We start from the raw sequence: 16,410 nt of genomic DNA on the forward strand, positions 1-16,410 counted from the left end.
AAAAGAAACATTTAATAATTGTAAAACAATATCAAGATGCGGATTTTGAATCCAATTTTGTGCAAGGAAAATAAGATTATAAAAGAGACTTCAGAGGAAGAAAGAAGAGATCTTTTGAATCACATCTTATAGTCGCACAACACACTCTAAACCTATTTTATTTTATTTTCTTTTTTGTATCATTCTTGTTTTGCCTTCACATGGAAGGCTAAACCATTTTTAGTTGATTCCTTTGTAATTTCCCCATTGAGTTCTGAGGTTATGATCAATAAAAGTCTTATTTTTTAATTTTTTGTAGTAGTTGTTTCAATTTTCTGATCTCCTAGAAAACTGGTTTTTGTGATAGGTTGTACTTAAACGCATGATTGAAATTCTTCCTTGTCTTAAATTTTGGTTTCTTATTTAGTTTGTATTGTTCTGACTAATTTATTGGGTACATGATTCAAGAGAGAGAAGAAAAACATCTCATGAGTATACACATGGATACAAGTGGGGTATTGAATACATCAGTAGACGCATGTTTTGCTTATAAGATATAATTAAAGTGGATTAACACATGTTTGATTTATTTTAACCCAGTGTGAGAATTGAAGGGGGATAGTCTTTAGATAAACTATGTGGAAATCATTGGTGGAGGAACTTAGGAGTCAACATGTGTTCTCTACTATTTTAAATTCTTATATTTTCCTTCTTAACAATCACAACCACTTTTCCTTTATTATTATTGTTAATTTTCATTGCTTGCAGATAGGTTTCGAATTCTATACACTGAACTCGCTATTGGATTCGTTTGGAAATGACTTGCGGTCATTTGACCATAATTATATTATCATCTATCTAACGTTAGATGATCTAGCATTGGTTAGACGATCTACATTGGAATCATTTTAATTTGAGTGTTAAATGACAATTATCAACTTTATAATAAATATGATTAGACAGACACACTTAAACAATTTTCTTATCCTTATCTTTCAACTGAAGAGGTAATGTCGGATGCAGATTTGCAACTCAACTAAATCACTTTACTAACACATATTCATGTTTGCTTCAACAAGTGATTGGATCATAGTCTTAGTTTTTGACCGTCCAATACAAATATAAGATAAAACGTTGGTTTGAAAAGCTTTTTATGCACTCACAAATTAGGTCTCCTTCTCAAGCTAGTATAGACAACGAAAACAATACACACTCATTTATACTAGTTCATTGTTAAGAGGTAGAGATCAAGCCTCAAGCAACTATTTTTTTCTTTTCCTTTTGATGCCTTGGAGGAGCAGCTCTGCAGGTACTAGATTGTAGATATAGGGAGCAGGATTAGGAGAGTGCACCATCTTTGATTTTGTTGTTGCCTAGGTTGATCTTGGGTGTGAGGCTATCAAGTCGGGTAACAACGAGTGTAACTACTGGCTGCTGTGGAGGGTCTGTTGTGAGCCTTGTTGAAGGCTACTGTGGGGAGGGTTTTAGCATTGGGTTGTGGTTGCTAGAGGTTAAGTACACTCATATCAGAATCTTGTGGTTGGTGCTATAAAAGTTGGGTGGTTTTTTTTGGTTTGTGTTATGAGTTGTGGATCCTCTATCTGCTTTAGTTGCTATTAAAGATGAATGTATAGGTGCTAAAGGAGTGCTAAAGAGGGATACAGATCATAGTCTTACTCGGTTAAGAATGTCTCGGTCTAATAAGCCGATTTGGATGATAAGAATCTGCTGGTAGAAATAATATTGGGGTCTGTTAGTGGAGCATAGTTTGTTATTGAAGCTTTAAAGGGAGGTGTTGGAGCTATTATGGAGAGGCCTGTTGGTCAGTCTTCTCTGTGACAGGATTTCGTGCTGCTATGTTTTTCACCCCTGTAGGTTGTGAATGAGGTGCCTTGCGTGGCTGATATCCATCTGTCATCCTGTTTTCTGGTGTTCCTGGCGTGGTGGTATGAGTTGCTAAGGAGAGCAAAGAGGAGTTGCTTTGCTGAATCTAGTTTTATCTTAAAACTAGAACCTCCTTGGTGCATCCAGTAGGAGCAGTCGGTAGGTGAAAACAGGTGGAACTCTACCAGGCTTAGTGCAATATTAAGGTAGCTGGTGTGAAGCTTAGGTTGGTAGTTGTTGGTTTTGTGTTCGTGTTTTTTGGTGATTGCTGAGTTATGCAGATTCAACTATACGTTCCGTTCCAGCTTCTTTTTTTGGTTTCTTTCCTGTTAGGAAATGTTGGACCAACACTTGTTCTGGTGTGAGCTGAATGCTTAATTGAGCTAGGTTGGTCTGGTCTTTACTGCTAGGAATGTAGGAACAATCTGGAAGCACTTATCTGCTGAAGATCTTGGTTTTGTATACGGGTTGGAACACCCCTAAAGTGTTTCCCTTTTAATTTAATTAATTCTTTGTTGATAAAAAAAAATTATACTAGTTCATTTGTCTCAACAGATTACATCATGTTCTTGACTAACCAGTCAAGTTCAACTAAGCAAAATAATGCTACAAAGTACACATTGAATATTCTTTAGGCTCATAGAAACTCCAGACTAACCGCTTGAGTATTCTTGACATAAGTCACTTCTAACTTAAATGAGTATTTTTTTTACTTGTAGTCACTCTTGGTTGTCTCCTTGAGTATTCTTTCCTTAAGCCACTCTTGGCTGACATAGAGTATTCTTTCTCAAACCACTCTTGGCTAACCTTGAGTATTCTTTACACCTAGTCACTCATGGCTAATCAGGTATTCTTTCAAATCGCAACCATTCCTAACTGAACCTTTCAAGGAGTATTCTTTACTCAAGTTGCTCCTAACTAAATCTGAGTACTATTTGCCAAACAATCACTCCTGATTAAGATATGAAGGTTTAGTGTTTCAATGATCAAATGAATCATTAGGTCTAATAACTAGGGAAGATTGCATCTAATGATGAATACAATCTTTAAGCTTTCTCTCCTAGTTCAATTTTTTTTTTTTATAAAAGTTATCATGTTAAGCACCACTATGCAACTTGACATCTCAGCTAGGCTGACACCTCAAGTAACAACAATCATCTGCCATCACTTGAAAATTTATTATTAAAAAAAATAAAAAAAAATATGGGAGGATTAGACCAAAACCCATATGTTAACAAAAACGATACAGAGGTAGACTATACATATTCATAAAGAATTCTAAGAACTCACTAGATGGAAGCCTATTATACCAATGAAATGGTTCTCTATGAATAAATCATAAATTAGCCAACTTATCAGCACACACATTTCCTTCACGAAAAATATGAGTAACCCTAAACCTGATTTTCCTAGAGTAATTAAGACAAGTATTCCATCGAATACGAAACATCCATGGAACATTAGTCCTAGCAGTAAACACAACACAAACCAAGGCAGAATCACATTCAAGCCAGACATTAGTAAGCCATGTCTCTTTAGCTTCCTCCATAGCATGTATAACTCCATAACACTTATCAACCATAGTAGTCTGAACTTGAAGAAATGTAGAGAACACCAATAAACTCCCTCATACTCCCATGGAAAGTACCTCCACAAGTAGCAAGACCAGGATATCGCCTAGTAGCCCAATAAGTGTTAATTTTAACTCAGCCTGGTGAAGGGAACTCCCATCTAACAGGAAGAGGACGAAGAACTTTACCAATACGAGTATTAATACCAAAAAAACTTAATGATGTTGAAATCCAACATATCATTTGTTCTTGTCGGTTGACTTGTTCGCCTGTTGACTCTGGTGAAAAGTTCTAGCTCCGTCTGTCTCTTCAAGAATCTGTTTTATCTCTTGTTGCTCTAGAACATAGCTCCGTTGAAACAGAGGGGGCCCTACCTGTTGATTGCACTCCGACGATCAAGCCAGTAAAGGGTTTACTAAAAATCAATAAGTATTCAGTTTCAGTCTTAGAAACAATGTACCTTTACCTGGGGTCTCTAGCCCCTTTTATAGTTTATCTTTTACAACAACTTTCTCTCACGAGAATCTAATCTTAACTGAAAGCATACTCAATAGGAAAACATTTTGTTTAGGGGCGCTCTCTATAGGTGCAGCAATAGAAAGGAATCTTATCTCTAGGGAGTGATAAAATAACAACAAAATAATCACCTGTCAGCAGGGCACCAACTTATGCTCCAATATCAGGGGAATAATCCGCTTACGGGGGCACATCACTCATGGTGCAACATTATCTTTTGCCATGCATGCAATTTAACTATTATGTGCCCTAACACATACGTATTTAAGTTAAAAGAAACATTTACTTGACCTAGGTATCCCATGTACTATACGTATCATCCAAATAGAAAAAGTTATCACAACAAGCTTAATCAATTTAACTAAAGGACTACCATCACTCTTAATAAAAGAAAGAAGATCATCCTATTAGAGAAATTAGAAGTAAGAAAAAATTGTCGAACCCAAATCCAAATATGCAAAGCATTAGAACATTCAAAAAATAAATGGTGAATAGATTCCTCTTGTTTTTCACAAAGCGTTCACATAGAACATAAATGGAAACATTTGTTCTGAATATGTTGATCTTTAGGAAGCTGCCCATGAAGAACTTTCGAGAGTACTAGAGTTTTGGAAGGCGAAATAGATGAAAACCAAATGAATTTACTCTAACCACAGGGAACTCCTGGTTCCAAGAAAAAAGTCCTAGCTGATTTAAGAGTGAAACGACCAAACTCATTTAGAATCCAATTAGGAATATCATGTTCCTCCCTAACCATCATATGATTAAATAAATGAGGCATTTGCTATAAAGACAAGGGAATATTCCAATCACAACCTGTCCAAAACTGAGAGATTGTATCCGGAATGCTAGCACCATCAGATAACCCTGCAATATTTGCTAAAGAAGTAGTAGAACACCATTTATCATTATAAAAATTAATAAAAATACATGTACCAACCGTCCAAGAAATATAATCAAGTATAGCATAATAAAACTTCTTAATTCCAAGCCAAATAGATGAGGATCTATAAACCATTCTAAACTCGTATTTTGATTTAAGAACCCTAGCTTTCAGGAGAAAAGACCAAGGTTTGTTGCTATAAGCAAAGTTCTAAGCAAGCTTAAAAAGATATGCATTATTTTCATGACGAAGATTAATAATATTCAAACCTCCATTCTTAATAAGAGAACAAATCGTATCTCAATTAACGGTAACTATGCCTTTTTTCATAATATCACCAGTCCAAATAAAATTTTGACACCACTGCTCAACTTGCTTAGGAAGTGAAACAAGTCATTTATACATATTAAAGCTATAAGCTAGAAATCCAGTAATCACCGTATTGACCAACTTAAGAGATTTACCTTACCAAGATGCTAGCTTCAATTTGACCTTATCAGCCTAAGGTTGAAGAAATCGACACTTTGGAGCACCAACAAAGATAGACACTCTTTTATAATTGAAAGGCAAATAATCATGACTACAAGAAAGAATACGTTGAGTTTTGGTGACAAATCTTGTAGAATTATCCATGGTGAAAAAACTACTCTTAGAATTATTAACATATTTACTAGAAAAATAACCATATGTTTTAAGAAAAATACTCAAATTTCTAAGAGACTTATTATCCCCCTAGAGAAAACAAATATGTCATCAGTATGCAAAATATGAGATGGAGTGGGATAACCTTACAGACTACCATATGTAGAATTTTATTATCATTCACAAGCTTAGAGATACCTCTACTAAGAACTTTCTCTGCAAGAAAAAAAAAGTAAAGGAGACAAAGGATCACTTTGTCTGACAACTCTACTACAAGGAAAAAAAATCCACCAGACTGCCATTTATTTTGATAAAAAGCATAGCTGAACAGAGAATTGTACGAATTCAACCGACAAATGAGGGGTGAAAACCAAAGCGTGTCAAAACTAATAATAAGAACTTCCAACTCAAAGTGTCAAAGGCTTATGAATATCAACTTTGTAAGCCACATTACCTCCTCTAACCTTTTTAGAAAGCATGGTAATAACTTCAGAAGCAATACCAATACAATCCTTAATTTGTCTACCTTGCATAAACCCATATTGATTAGGAGAAATAATTCTAGCAGCCACAAGTGCAAGCCTATCAACCAGTATCTTGGAAATAATCTTAAATTTGAAATTAGCAACAACAATTGGCTTGTAATCTTTAATGGATTCAACACCCTAAATCTTAGGAATAAGAGATACCACATTACTGTTCATTCCAGGGAGAACCCAGTGTTGTTTAAAAAACTGTTGAACAACATTGCAAACATCCGTCCCAATAATTTCCCAGCAAAAATGATAGAAACCATAAAGACCAAGAGCACTATTACCACTAAGATTAAAAACAACATTCTTGATTTTCAAAAAATCAGGACATTTAATGAACATCATATTCTCCTCAGAGGAAACTAGCTCAGGAATATAAGTACCAATAAAATCTTCCATATTACTTGTACCCGGAACATTAGAAAAAGACTCAGCATAAAGATTTTTATAAAATTCCAAAATATGATCCTCAATGAGTTTAGGATCCTCAGTAACCTCATTATCAATTCGTAGACGATGAATCCCACTAGAATTATTTCTCCTTTTGACCACAGCATGGAAAAAAGAAGTATTTCGATCTCCATCTTTAAACCATAACATCTTAGCCCTTTCTTTCCAAAAAAAATATTGACAATGAAGAGCATGATCAAGCTCCTCCTTAGTAATCTTTTCTTGACAGAGAAACCCATCAATATCAGACAAACAAGCAGTCTCTAAGTTTTGTTGAATACCAAGGAGGAAGCCCTACTTAAGAAGAACTACATTATGAACATTATCAAAAATAAATAAATTATTCCAGTCTCGGAGCTCAATTTTCAACATTTTAAACTTATGTTGCAAAATAAATATCAGACAACCAACAACCTTATTAGCCCAAGAATCATGAATAAACTTCAAACATGAAGTGTTTTGAAGTTGCATAGGAAAGAAACGAAAATTGCTAACCTTCCTTAAAGAATTACTAGCAAGAATAGGGAAATGATCAAAACAATTTTTAACAAGAATCTGATAAGTACAAGAATCTGATAAGTACAAGAATCTCATTCATCCATATACACTCCATTACATAAAGCCCTATCGAGTCTTCTATGAATTCTATGCAACCCTCCCTTTCCATTACACAAAGTATAACAAGATCCGGTAAAAGGCATACAAGAAATATCATTAATATTAATCCAATCAAGGAATTCATTACCACCCATTTGTAGTCATTCGCCGAGAGCACAACATTAAAATCTCCCATAATACACCAAAGCCCTGTGAAGAAATTAAGATCCCTCCACAAAAATTGTCTGGCCAAGTATGTGTTAGCACCATAAACACCTGCAAAGCTAAAGCATTTATCATGCAGAAGACAAGTTACAAAATAAATTGATCATTGATCAAGAAATTTTGGACAATTTTAGGAACCAACAAACACCAAATCTTAGTAACTTTATTAACAATAGGAGACGTAGCCACCAAATGCATATTGTTCTCGCTGGTTGACTTCGAACAGACTGAATGGGCAAGCTCCTCTTCTACTTTGTCTCCAATTGTTGCTTCAAGGTGTCACTTCATTAGGACAAAGGGGCTCTACCTGTTGATCACACTCTGACGATCAAGTCAGTGAAAGCATTCAAATATCAAATGAAAGACCATTTGTGTGATGATGGTGTCACTTCATTAGGACAAAGGGGACTCTACCTGTTGATCACACTCTGACGATCAAGTTAGTGAAAGCATTCAATTATCAAATGAAAGACCATTTGTGTGATGATATGATAACTTGAATTGTGTTATCAAATGCAATTCATGTGTGATCACTTCTCTGTATCTTTCTCCATTAAATTTGTCATCCTTAAACATAATGATTTAATAGGAGGATCTTGTGCAAGCCTAAAGGGTTCATCTTGATCAGCTCAAACAATCTCGTTGTCTTAGTACCTATATTGAAGCACAAGTACATTTAGAGTGATCCACTTATATGAAGAACTTTGCTTTCTCGATTATGCTCAAACGCATGGACCTAAATGCAAATAAGGTTTTGTTTGCTCGTTGTTAATATAGCTTGAAAACATTGTAGCGTGAATGTTATTCTTGCAATAACATGTTGAACATATTTGAAGCTCAAATACATCAACATAATCCTTCCGTCCTTCAAAATCTTCACTTTCTTTGAGATGGACTGGATTCAACTTATAAGAGATTTGAGTGTAGGTTGGTTTCGAAACACAAATCCAGGGGAGGGCAATGTTATTCCTAACTCCTACAATGATCATCTCCGTCAGACCTATTGGAACACCAAAATAAATAACTTCATTTGGTTTTGAACAATTATGCAGCTATGTAATTCAAAAATTACCTTCAACCTTTATCACATAATGGCTTATGCTTAAGAGGTTATATTTTAAGCATTCAACCAGCAGAACATCTTTAATCGTCATTGAACCAGTTGTGTCAAAATCTCCTAGAGCAAGAATTTTTCCTTTGTTATTGTCACAATATGTGTGACAAATCCATTTTCCTTTTCTTTAAACTTGTTGAACTTTGTTTTATCTCTAATCATATGTCTCGCACAAATGTTGTCAAGGTACCACTGAGAGTTGGTTATAATGATTGAGTTTTCCAAGTTACCTTTCATCATGCAACAAATTTCCTTTACTTATGTTCTTGATTCAACAATTCCTTTTTCAGTAAGGTTATCTTTGTCTTAATACATCTCTTCTAGTTTCATCCACATATCTTTTAGCATTTCTACAAGGAAATATTTTCATACAAATATTCATAGTAAAAGCAGAAAGAATGCTATGTTTTACCCTTGGTTTAACCTATTCTCTTTTATACTCTTTCTTTAGACAAAAAAATAATAATAATTTGCTCAACATGTTGTTAGTCGCAATAAAACTCCAATCCTTACAACCAATAAATTCCACAAATAATTCCATCCATCAAAAAAGTTCTCCACAAAACATGGATGGTTTTTTTTTTTGGCCTCCTAAAAAAAAGATTTGGAAAAAATTTGAGAAAAAATCAAGATCTTTGTTCTAAAAAACTAACTTTGAGAACAGTTGTTAGAAAATAATGAATAATTTGTCTAAACCTCGATGGCGTAAATTGGTTTTTTAAATTTTTTTTAGAAAAAATTTCTTTTCTAAAGTTATCTTAAAATTATTTTCAAATTGAAAAAATTGTATGCAATTTCAAAGATGAATTGCTACATAATAAAAAAATAAGAAAAGAAATATTGCACAATGATTCAGACCAATAATATCCTACATCTAATCTCAGCTATTCAATCTTAGAATAGTTAGTTCCACTATCTTTAAGAAGATTTTACAAATCAATCAACTCTTAAACACTTTCAAAAAGATCACTACAAAAAAAAAATTTATTATCGTGGGCCAAAAACGGAGGCTAAGTATGAAAAACCTACACAAAAGGGTGATTATCGTCGACATAGCGTTAATAAGAATTTTGAAGCTAATATACTCGACGTAAAGATATATTGGCGGGCGTGGACGACACAAGGCGGGTGTTTTTTGCGTAGGTGAAGCGTGGGCTTAGCCTACAAGGAGTTTAGAAATTTATAAAAAATTGTGGGCTTCTTCTTCCTGCACCCCCACGTTTTTCTTCCTGCACCCCACGTTTTTCTTCCTGCACCCCCACAATTCTAAATATTCCTAAAGTACCCTTGACCTATAATTTGAAAAGGGCACTCTCCTGGACTTGCATTGTAGCAGTTCGTCTTCATCACTGAAATATCAACTACTGTTGGGAGTCTTTGCAATTCTTCGGACCAAGGTGGAGCAATACAGAATGTTGCCGAAGTATTGTTTGGGTGTTAGAGGTAAGACTACAGTTTTTTTTTAAAGGCATGACGGTTATGGGGATTTCGAGGCTACTAGATATCAGGATCCGGTAATATATTCCGAATTTAAGAATCCGAAATTTAAGAATTCATGGATCCGAAATGCAATGATTTAGTTTTTTTTTTGTTTTTTTTGTAGAATCATGGACAATAGTCAAGAAATTGAACAAGAATTATATGATGGGGTTGATGTGTGGGATGATGATGAATGTATAAATGTGTTTACTACAGATGAGGTAAGGTTAAGTTTGTTAGAATGGATGGCTTTAAACTAGAGGGGGGGTGAATGGTTTAAAGAGGGATTTCGAAAACTTTTAAGTCAAGAATGAAATTATCTCAAGAAACAATTGATAAGGAATCCAGTTTGCCAAAACAATAAGCAAAAACAACAGCACCAGAAAAACAATCGGTTGTTTCGCATAAACAATTGGTTGTTTATACCACTTTACAAAATCAAAACTGAATTTAAAGAGTTAAGGATAGAGAGAATGCACATAGATGTTTATACTGGTTAAACCCCGAGCTACATCCAATCTTCTTAGAAACCACTGAGGAATTCCACTAAGCAATCAAACCTAGATCACTTACAACACAACCAAGTGACCTTGATCCCCTCAAGACACACACTTCTCTTGGCCAACACACCAACACTAAGAATGTTGATCTTGATCCCCTCAAGAACACACAGCACTTCTCAGCAAACACACAGAAGAAACTTGTTCAACAGATACAAGGATTACACTTGTTACAAAAGTAAATCTGAAATCAATACAAGCAGAAATCCTATCTCACACTCTTTGATCAATCTCAATCTCTAAGCAATCTCAACTATTTGAAAATCAAAACTACTTCTTGTTAAAACTTCAAAACTATTTTTCAGTTTTATATCAAAGGTTGTTGTTTGTTATCAAATCTTAACAAACTTATTCATTTCATTTAAAAGATTGGTCAAATCATTAAAGACTGGAGCGTAATCAGTTAAAACATTTAAAGCTCAGTCAAAGCTAAAACAGTTTTTCCGTTATGGTACCAAAACAAACAATCGGTTGTTTCCACGAATCAATCGGTTGTTTTAGTTTTAACAGCTCTCCCATGTGAAAAACAGTTTTCAATCTTTTCTAAAAACACCTAAGTATAAAACAATCGGTTGTTTCGACAAAACAATCAGTTGTTTTTCACTTAGTTTGAAAAACACTTTTCTTTAAAAAGATTGAGAATGCCTGTGCTTTGGATTCAATCAAGGAGTGGATTACAAAACTCAAACTACCCCAGATCCTAACTAAGAGAGCTCAGCAACAGCAAGCATAGCCAAGCCTTCAACATCCTTCAAAGGGTTTGGATTCTTCAAAGCTTGAACACCACTTGGTTCAACAAAGTTTGTAAAGTATGTTTAAGTTATTTGTTAATTAGTAAATGAAATAATTTGTTATGATAACTTTTGTAGATATTTCGTACTCGGGATGAGCTCCTAAAGTGGGTTAGAAAAGTTGCATTTCACTTTGATTTTGTTATTGTGATATTGAGATTAGATACTTCAACTGGCCAACGAGGAAGGAATACATTTGTATTATTAGGTTGTGAAAGAGGTGGTAAATACAGACGATATAAGAAGGATTTAAAGGTTACTGAGAGTGGAACTAGGAAATGTGGTTGTCCTTTCAGATTACGAGGGTATCCAATAAAGAATGGTCAAGGATGGATATTGAAATTAATTTGTGGGTCTCATAATCATGAGTTGCCAAATACATTGGTTGGTCATCCATATGCTGGTAGGTTCACATGCAGTGAGAAGTCAATGCTTATGGACATAACAAAGAGTTCGGTGAAGCCTAGAAATATTTTGCTAACAATGAAAGAGCATAATGAGAAAAATGTCAGCACAATAAAACAAGTTTATAATGCACGATATATGTACAAAAGATCAGTACGAGGTGATAGAACTGAAATGCAACAATTGATGATGTTACTTGAGCGAGATATGTATATCTATTGGTCTAGGTTTGAAGAAGGGAGAAATGTTGTGCAAGATTTATTTTGGACACACCCTGACTCAGCGAAGCTATTGAATGCCTTTAACATTGTATTGATGATGGACAGTACGTATAAAACTAATAGGTATAGGATGCCCTTGTTTGAAGTTGTTGGTGTAACCTCAACAGGATTGACCTTCAGTGCTGCATTTATGTTACTCGCATCAGAACGTCATCATAACTTTGTATGGGCCCTCGAGAAGCTAAAAGGTTTGTTTTTGAGAGTTGATTCATACCCAAAGGTTGTGGTTAGTGATAGAGATATTGCTTTAATGAATGCAATAAATGTTGTGTTTCTCGAAGCTGCTAATTTGTTATGTCGTTTTCACATTGATAAAAATGTTAAAGAAAAATGTAAAATGATTGTTTATCCAAAAGAGGCATGGGATCAAGTGATGAAATCTTGGGGAGCAATTGTTGATTGTGAAAATGTAGAGTCCTATGAACATCGTGTAGAGGCCTTTAATGTTGTTTGTTCACCATGGCCTATATTTACTAAATATGTGATTAGTACTTGGTTAAATCCACATAAAGAGAAGTTTGTTAAGGCTTGGACGGATAAAGTCATGCACTTAGGCAACACGACAAGTAACAGGGTTGAGGCTGCACATTGGAGTTTAAAGAGGATCCTTGAGACGTCAATGGGGGACTTATGCTTTTGTTGGGATTCCATTAATAAGATGATCATCTTGCAACATAATGCAATTAAATCTTCATTTGAAAAGAGTTTGTATGTAGTGAGTCATGTCTTCAATGTAACAAGATATAAGAAATTGGTTGGCTTCGTTTCAAAATATGCCTTGTAGTATATTGCAGAAGAGAGTGATCGAGTTGAATATGTTGGTTTAGATAAATCTCGTTGTGGGTGCACCATTAGATCTACTCATGGCCTTCCTTGTGCTTGTGAATTGACTTCCTTTGGTGTTGCTAGCATACCATTGCATTCAGTGCATTTCATTTGGACACGATTAAGCTTTTTAGATATTTCAAATGATGATACTTTAGCAGAGTTGTCCATCCAACAAGAGTGGGCTGTCATCATCAATCGGTTCAATGAGGTTGACATGGCTGGTAAGATTAACATCAAAGCCAAATTATTAATTTTCCCTTATACTTCTGTGAATTTTAAGAATTGATGATGGCTTTTGAAATTCAAAAATAGCATAATGTATACTTTATCAAAAATTCAGAACTTTCCCAGATCCAAAATTTCGGAACTTCCCGAATCCAAAAATTCGGAACCTTCCGGAACTATAAATCTAGGATTTTACCGTAAGCATAAACTCGGGATTCTACCGGATTCAATGATCTGGAATGCAAGAAAACACTTACGGAGACAAATATCCATAAAAAAACCGAATGTGCAGATCTGAAAGTAAAGAAACTAACTTACCTTGATTAAAAGCACTCTATATTAACAGCAGAAAATGTCTGAAATTGTAAGGATATCGATTTGTAGGTGCGACTGCTGCTAGAAAATGAAACCCACGGCTGTGCACTGAGAGAATCGTTGCCTGCGTCTCTTTAGGGTTTTTTTAGGTGAAGGGTATTTTTGGAATTTTAAAAACTATTAAGGACGATTTAATCTTTGCATAAGAGTGTGGGGGTGCAGGAAGAAAAACGTGGGGGTGCAGGAAGCAATTGCCAAAATTATATTAACGTGGGCCAAGCCTTCAAAATGTCCAAGTAGTTATAAAAAATTGTCAGTTTGACCCACACTAAGCCCACACAAAATTATATTAGCGTGGGCCAAGCCTTCAAAATGTCCAAGTAGTTATAAAAAATTGTAATTTTGACCCACGCTAAGCCCATACAAAATTATATTAGCGTGGGTCAAGCCTTCAAAATGTCCAAGTAGAGTGAGTTTAGCTACGAGGGGCACACAATAAGCGTAAGCTAAGCCTTCATGTTAGCCACAAATTAACGTGGGTTTAGCCTTCAAAATATTTTTTATTTGAAAAAGTGTAGGCTTAGCCTACAAGCACACAAAGAATTTCAGTTTGAAATATATTTTTATTGAAATAAATCAATTTTAAAAAGAAAATTATTTTTTTATTAAAATAAATCGATTTTAAATTACTCTACTTCTCTTTTTCTTATGACATTTATCCTATTTTTTACCTATTTCATTTTTTTTCAATATAATTATTCAAGATAAAATTATTTTAGGAAGCAATCTAATATGAAGAAATGTTTTTCTTACTAAAAAAATTTTATTTATAACTTTTTTTTATACTTTTTACTTGTCTTGAAAATTGAATATTGTTTTTAAAATGAGCAAGAAAAAATATTTTTTTAATAGGAACAAGGAAAAGAACAAGAAAATTTATTTTCTAATACAAGGCCCACGATAATAAACTTGGAATTTTGTACAAAAAATACAAAGGTAGAAACGTGATATCTGTGGTTTTTTATTGAAGATATTTTTATTGAAATTGAACTAAAATTACTTTAATTAACTAAGGTTGAGTTGTAGATACCAAGACAAACTTACCTTCACGCTCTTCAAAATACCAAGAAAAACATAAAGCACGCTTTAAAATATAGTAACTTGATGACAAATAGAAGTTGAGCTATATAAGGTTCCAAGAAACTTCTACTTTCTGGTCATGTCAACCTAGAGAAGTTAAATCTTAAATAATTTGAAACCTTTCTTATTTTAACATAACAAGAAAGAGCCCAAAACTAAAGAGATCATCTACATAACAGATGACTACAAACATTCCCAAAGAACAAGGACACACACTCAAACAAACTATGCTTAACACCCTGCTACTAAACCTACAAACAACAGTGCCTAGGCTCCAAAAAGAACATCAAAAGCACTTTAACTGCAGCAAAAACAGCATCAAAACAACACCAAACCAGCACCAAAACTGCAGCATAAACCAGCATAAAACCAGCTAAAAACAGTATCAAAACTGCAACAGAAAACTAGCATTTGCACATCATAAAACCAACACCAAAACTGCAGCAAAAAACCAACATTTATACAACATAAAACTAGCAAAAAGCAGTACCAAAACTGCAACAGCAAACCAACATTTGTACAACATAAAAACCAACAAAACCAGCACCAAAACTACAGTAGAAAACCATCATAATCCTAGCAGCTACTTCGTGATATCTAACTCCCCCCTGAATAATCATAATCATAAGTTGAGCTATTAAAGTCTATCCTGCTTACAACAAATCAGTATCTGCTACTATCTAATCACCCACCAAAGGAAAAGAAACTTCTACTTTCTGATTATTTTGTACATTATCAAACTTCACCAAGAGCAGTATACGACATCAATGAAGGTAATTTCTCCAAAAGAAACTTTAGAGTGGTAATGAAACATAATCTAGTTAATACAAGGAAAAGCAAGTTATAGTACCATACACAGATATTGTTTTAAGAAAACTAACAAAATGATGAACTCAAGGCAGGGGTTGATCATCAAAGTTCCGAGCATAGTGAGGGTGAACCTGACTTGTGCTTGTTAAGTTGTCACCATGTTGTCGCTCCATCATCATGGTTAACTTTTGCTCCATGAACTTTATTTTATCTTCCAACATTGCACACTTTTGATTTGCTTGAGCAGTTATTTGAGTTGCTTGATTGCTCTTTCATTTGCTTGCATCACTTGTTGATGAAGTTGTTCATTATGAGAAAAGTAATCAATGGAAGGAGCAAGTATTGAAGGTTGGGTTAGGGAAGACACTCCATGGCGAATGTTGGAAGCCAAGTCTGTAGTGCCATAACATCGACCTCTACTCTTGCCAGAAACTGTAATTAATTTAGCTAAGTAAACATAATTTTCCTCCTCACATAAGCATTTCTAAGAAAGTTTATGTTCCATCAGCCCCCAATAAACACTAGTTTCCTTACAGACATCACTAGTAAAAAATGTGGTCATGGGCAACACAACCACTCCCCCAACTTCTAAAGTTCACTTATAGAACTAGATTTATCTCCACTACATCTTGTAAATTTTCTTTTCATCTTTTCTACCATTATTGCCCAACTGAAAACATAAAAATAGGTTGAAAGAGTTGCTTGTCAATTTTGACCTTTCCCAAAACATAATCATTGTTAACCGTGCAAAGCATTTCTTATCCTCAGAGGGAGGAACTAAGTTAGAAAGCAATAAAATATGAGAAACTAAATGTAATTTTAATGGAAGAGTAATTTTGTCATTTGAACATAATTTTTATCATATCTTACCATTATTTGGTCCATGTTGAATACAGGAAAAGGTAACATAATTTAGTTATCTAATTATCTGAGGTGCACCAAACATTTGACTGGCTTAAGCTTATCATGCTTGGATTCTATCATATTCATATCGTAAGTTGTTTTTATGCCAGTATCATCCTATCATATCTTGAACCCCAAACAAACTTTAACCGCACTATACCACATGTAGATAATTAATAATCCACAAAAAATATGTAACAGGAGACCAACAAAAAGTTACCTTGGAGAACAAGGTATCCCATGCTTTACAGGACACTCGTTTCATTAAGGTAACCTTTG

The sequence above is a fragment of the Phaseolus vulgaris genome, chromosome 5 (genome assembly GCF_051622355.1).
Source record: "Phaseolus vulgaris cultivar YP4 chromosome 5, ASM5162235v1, whole genome shotgun sequence".
Lineage (NCBI taxonomy): Eukaryota > Viridiplantae > Streptophyta > Magnoliopsida > Fabales > Fabaceae > Phaseolus > Phaseolus vulgaris.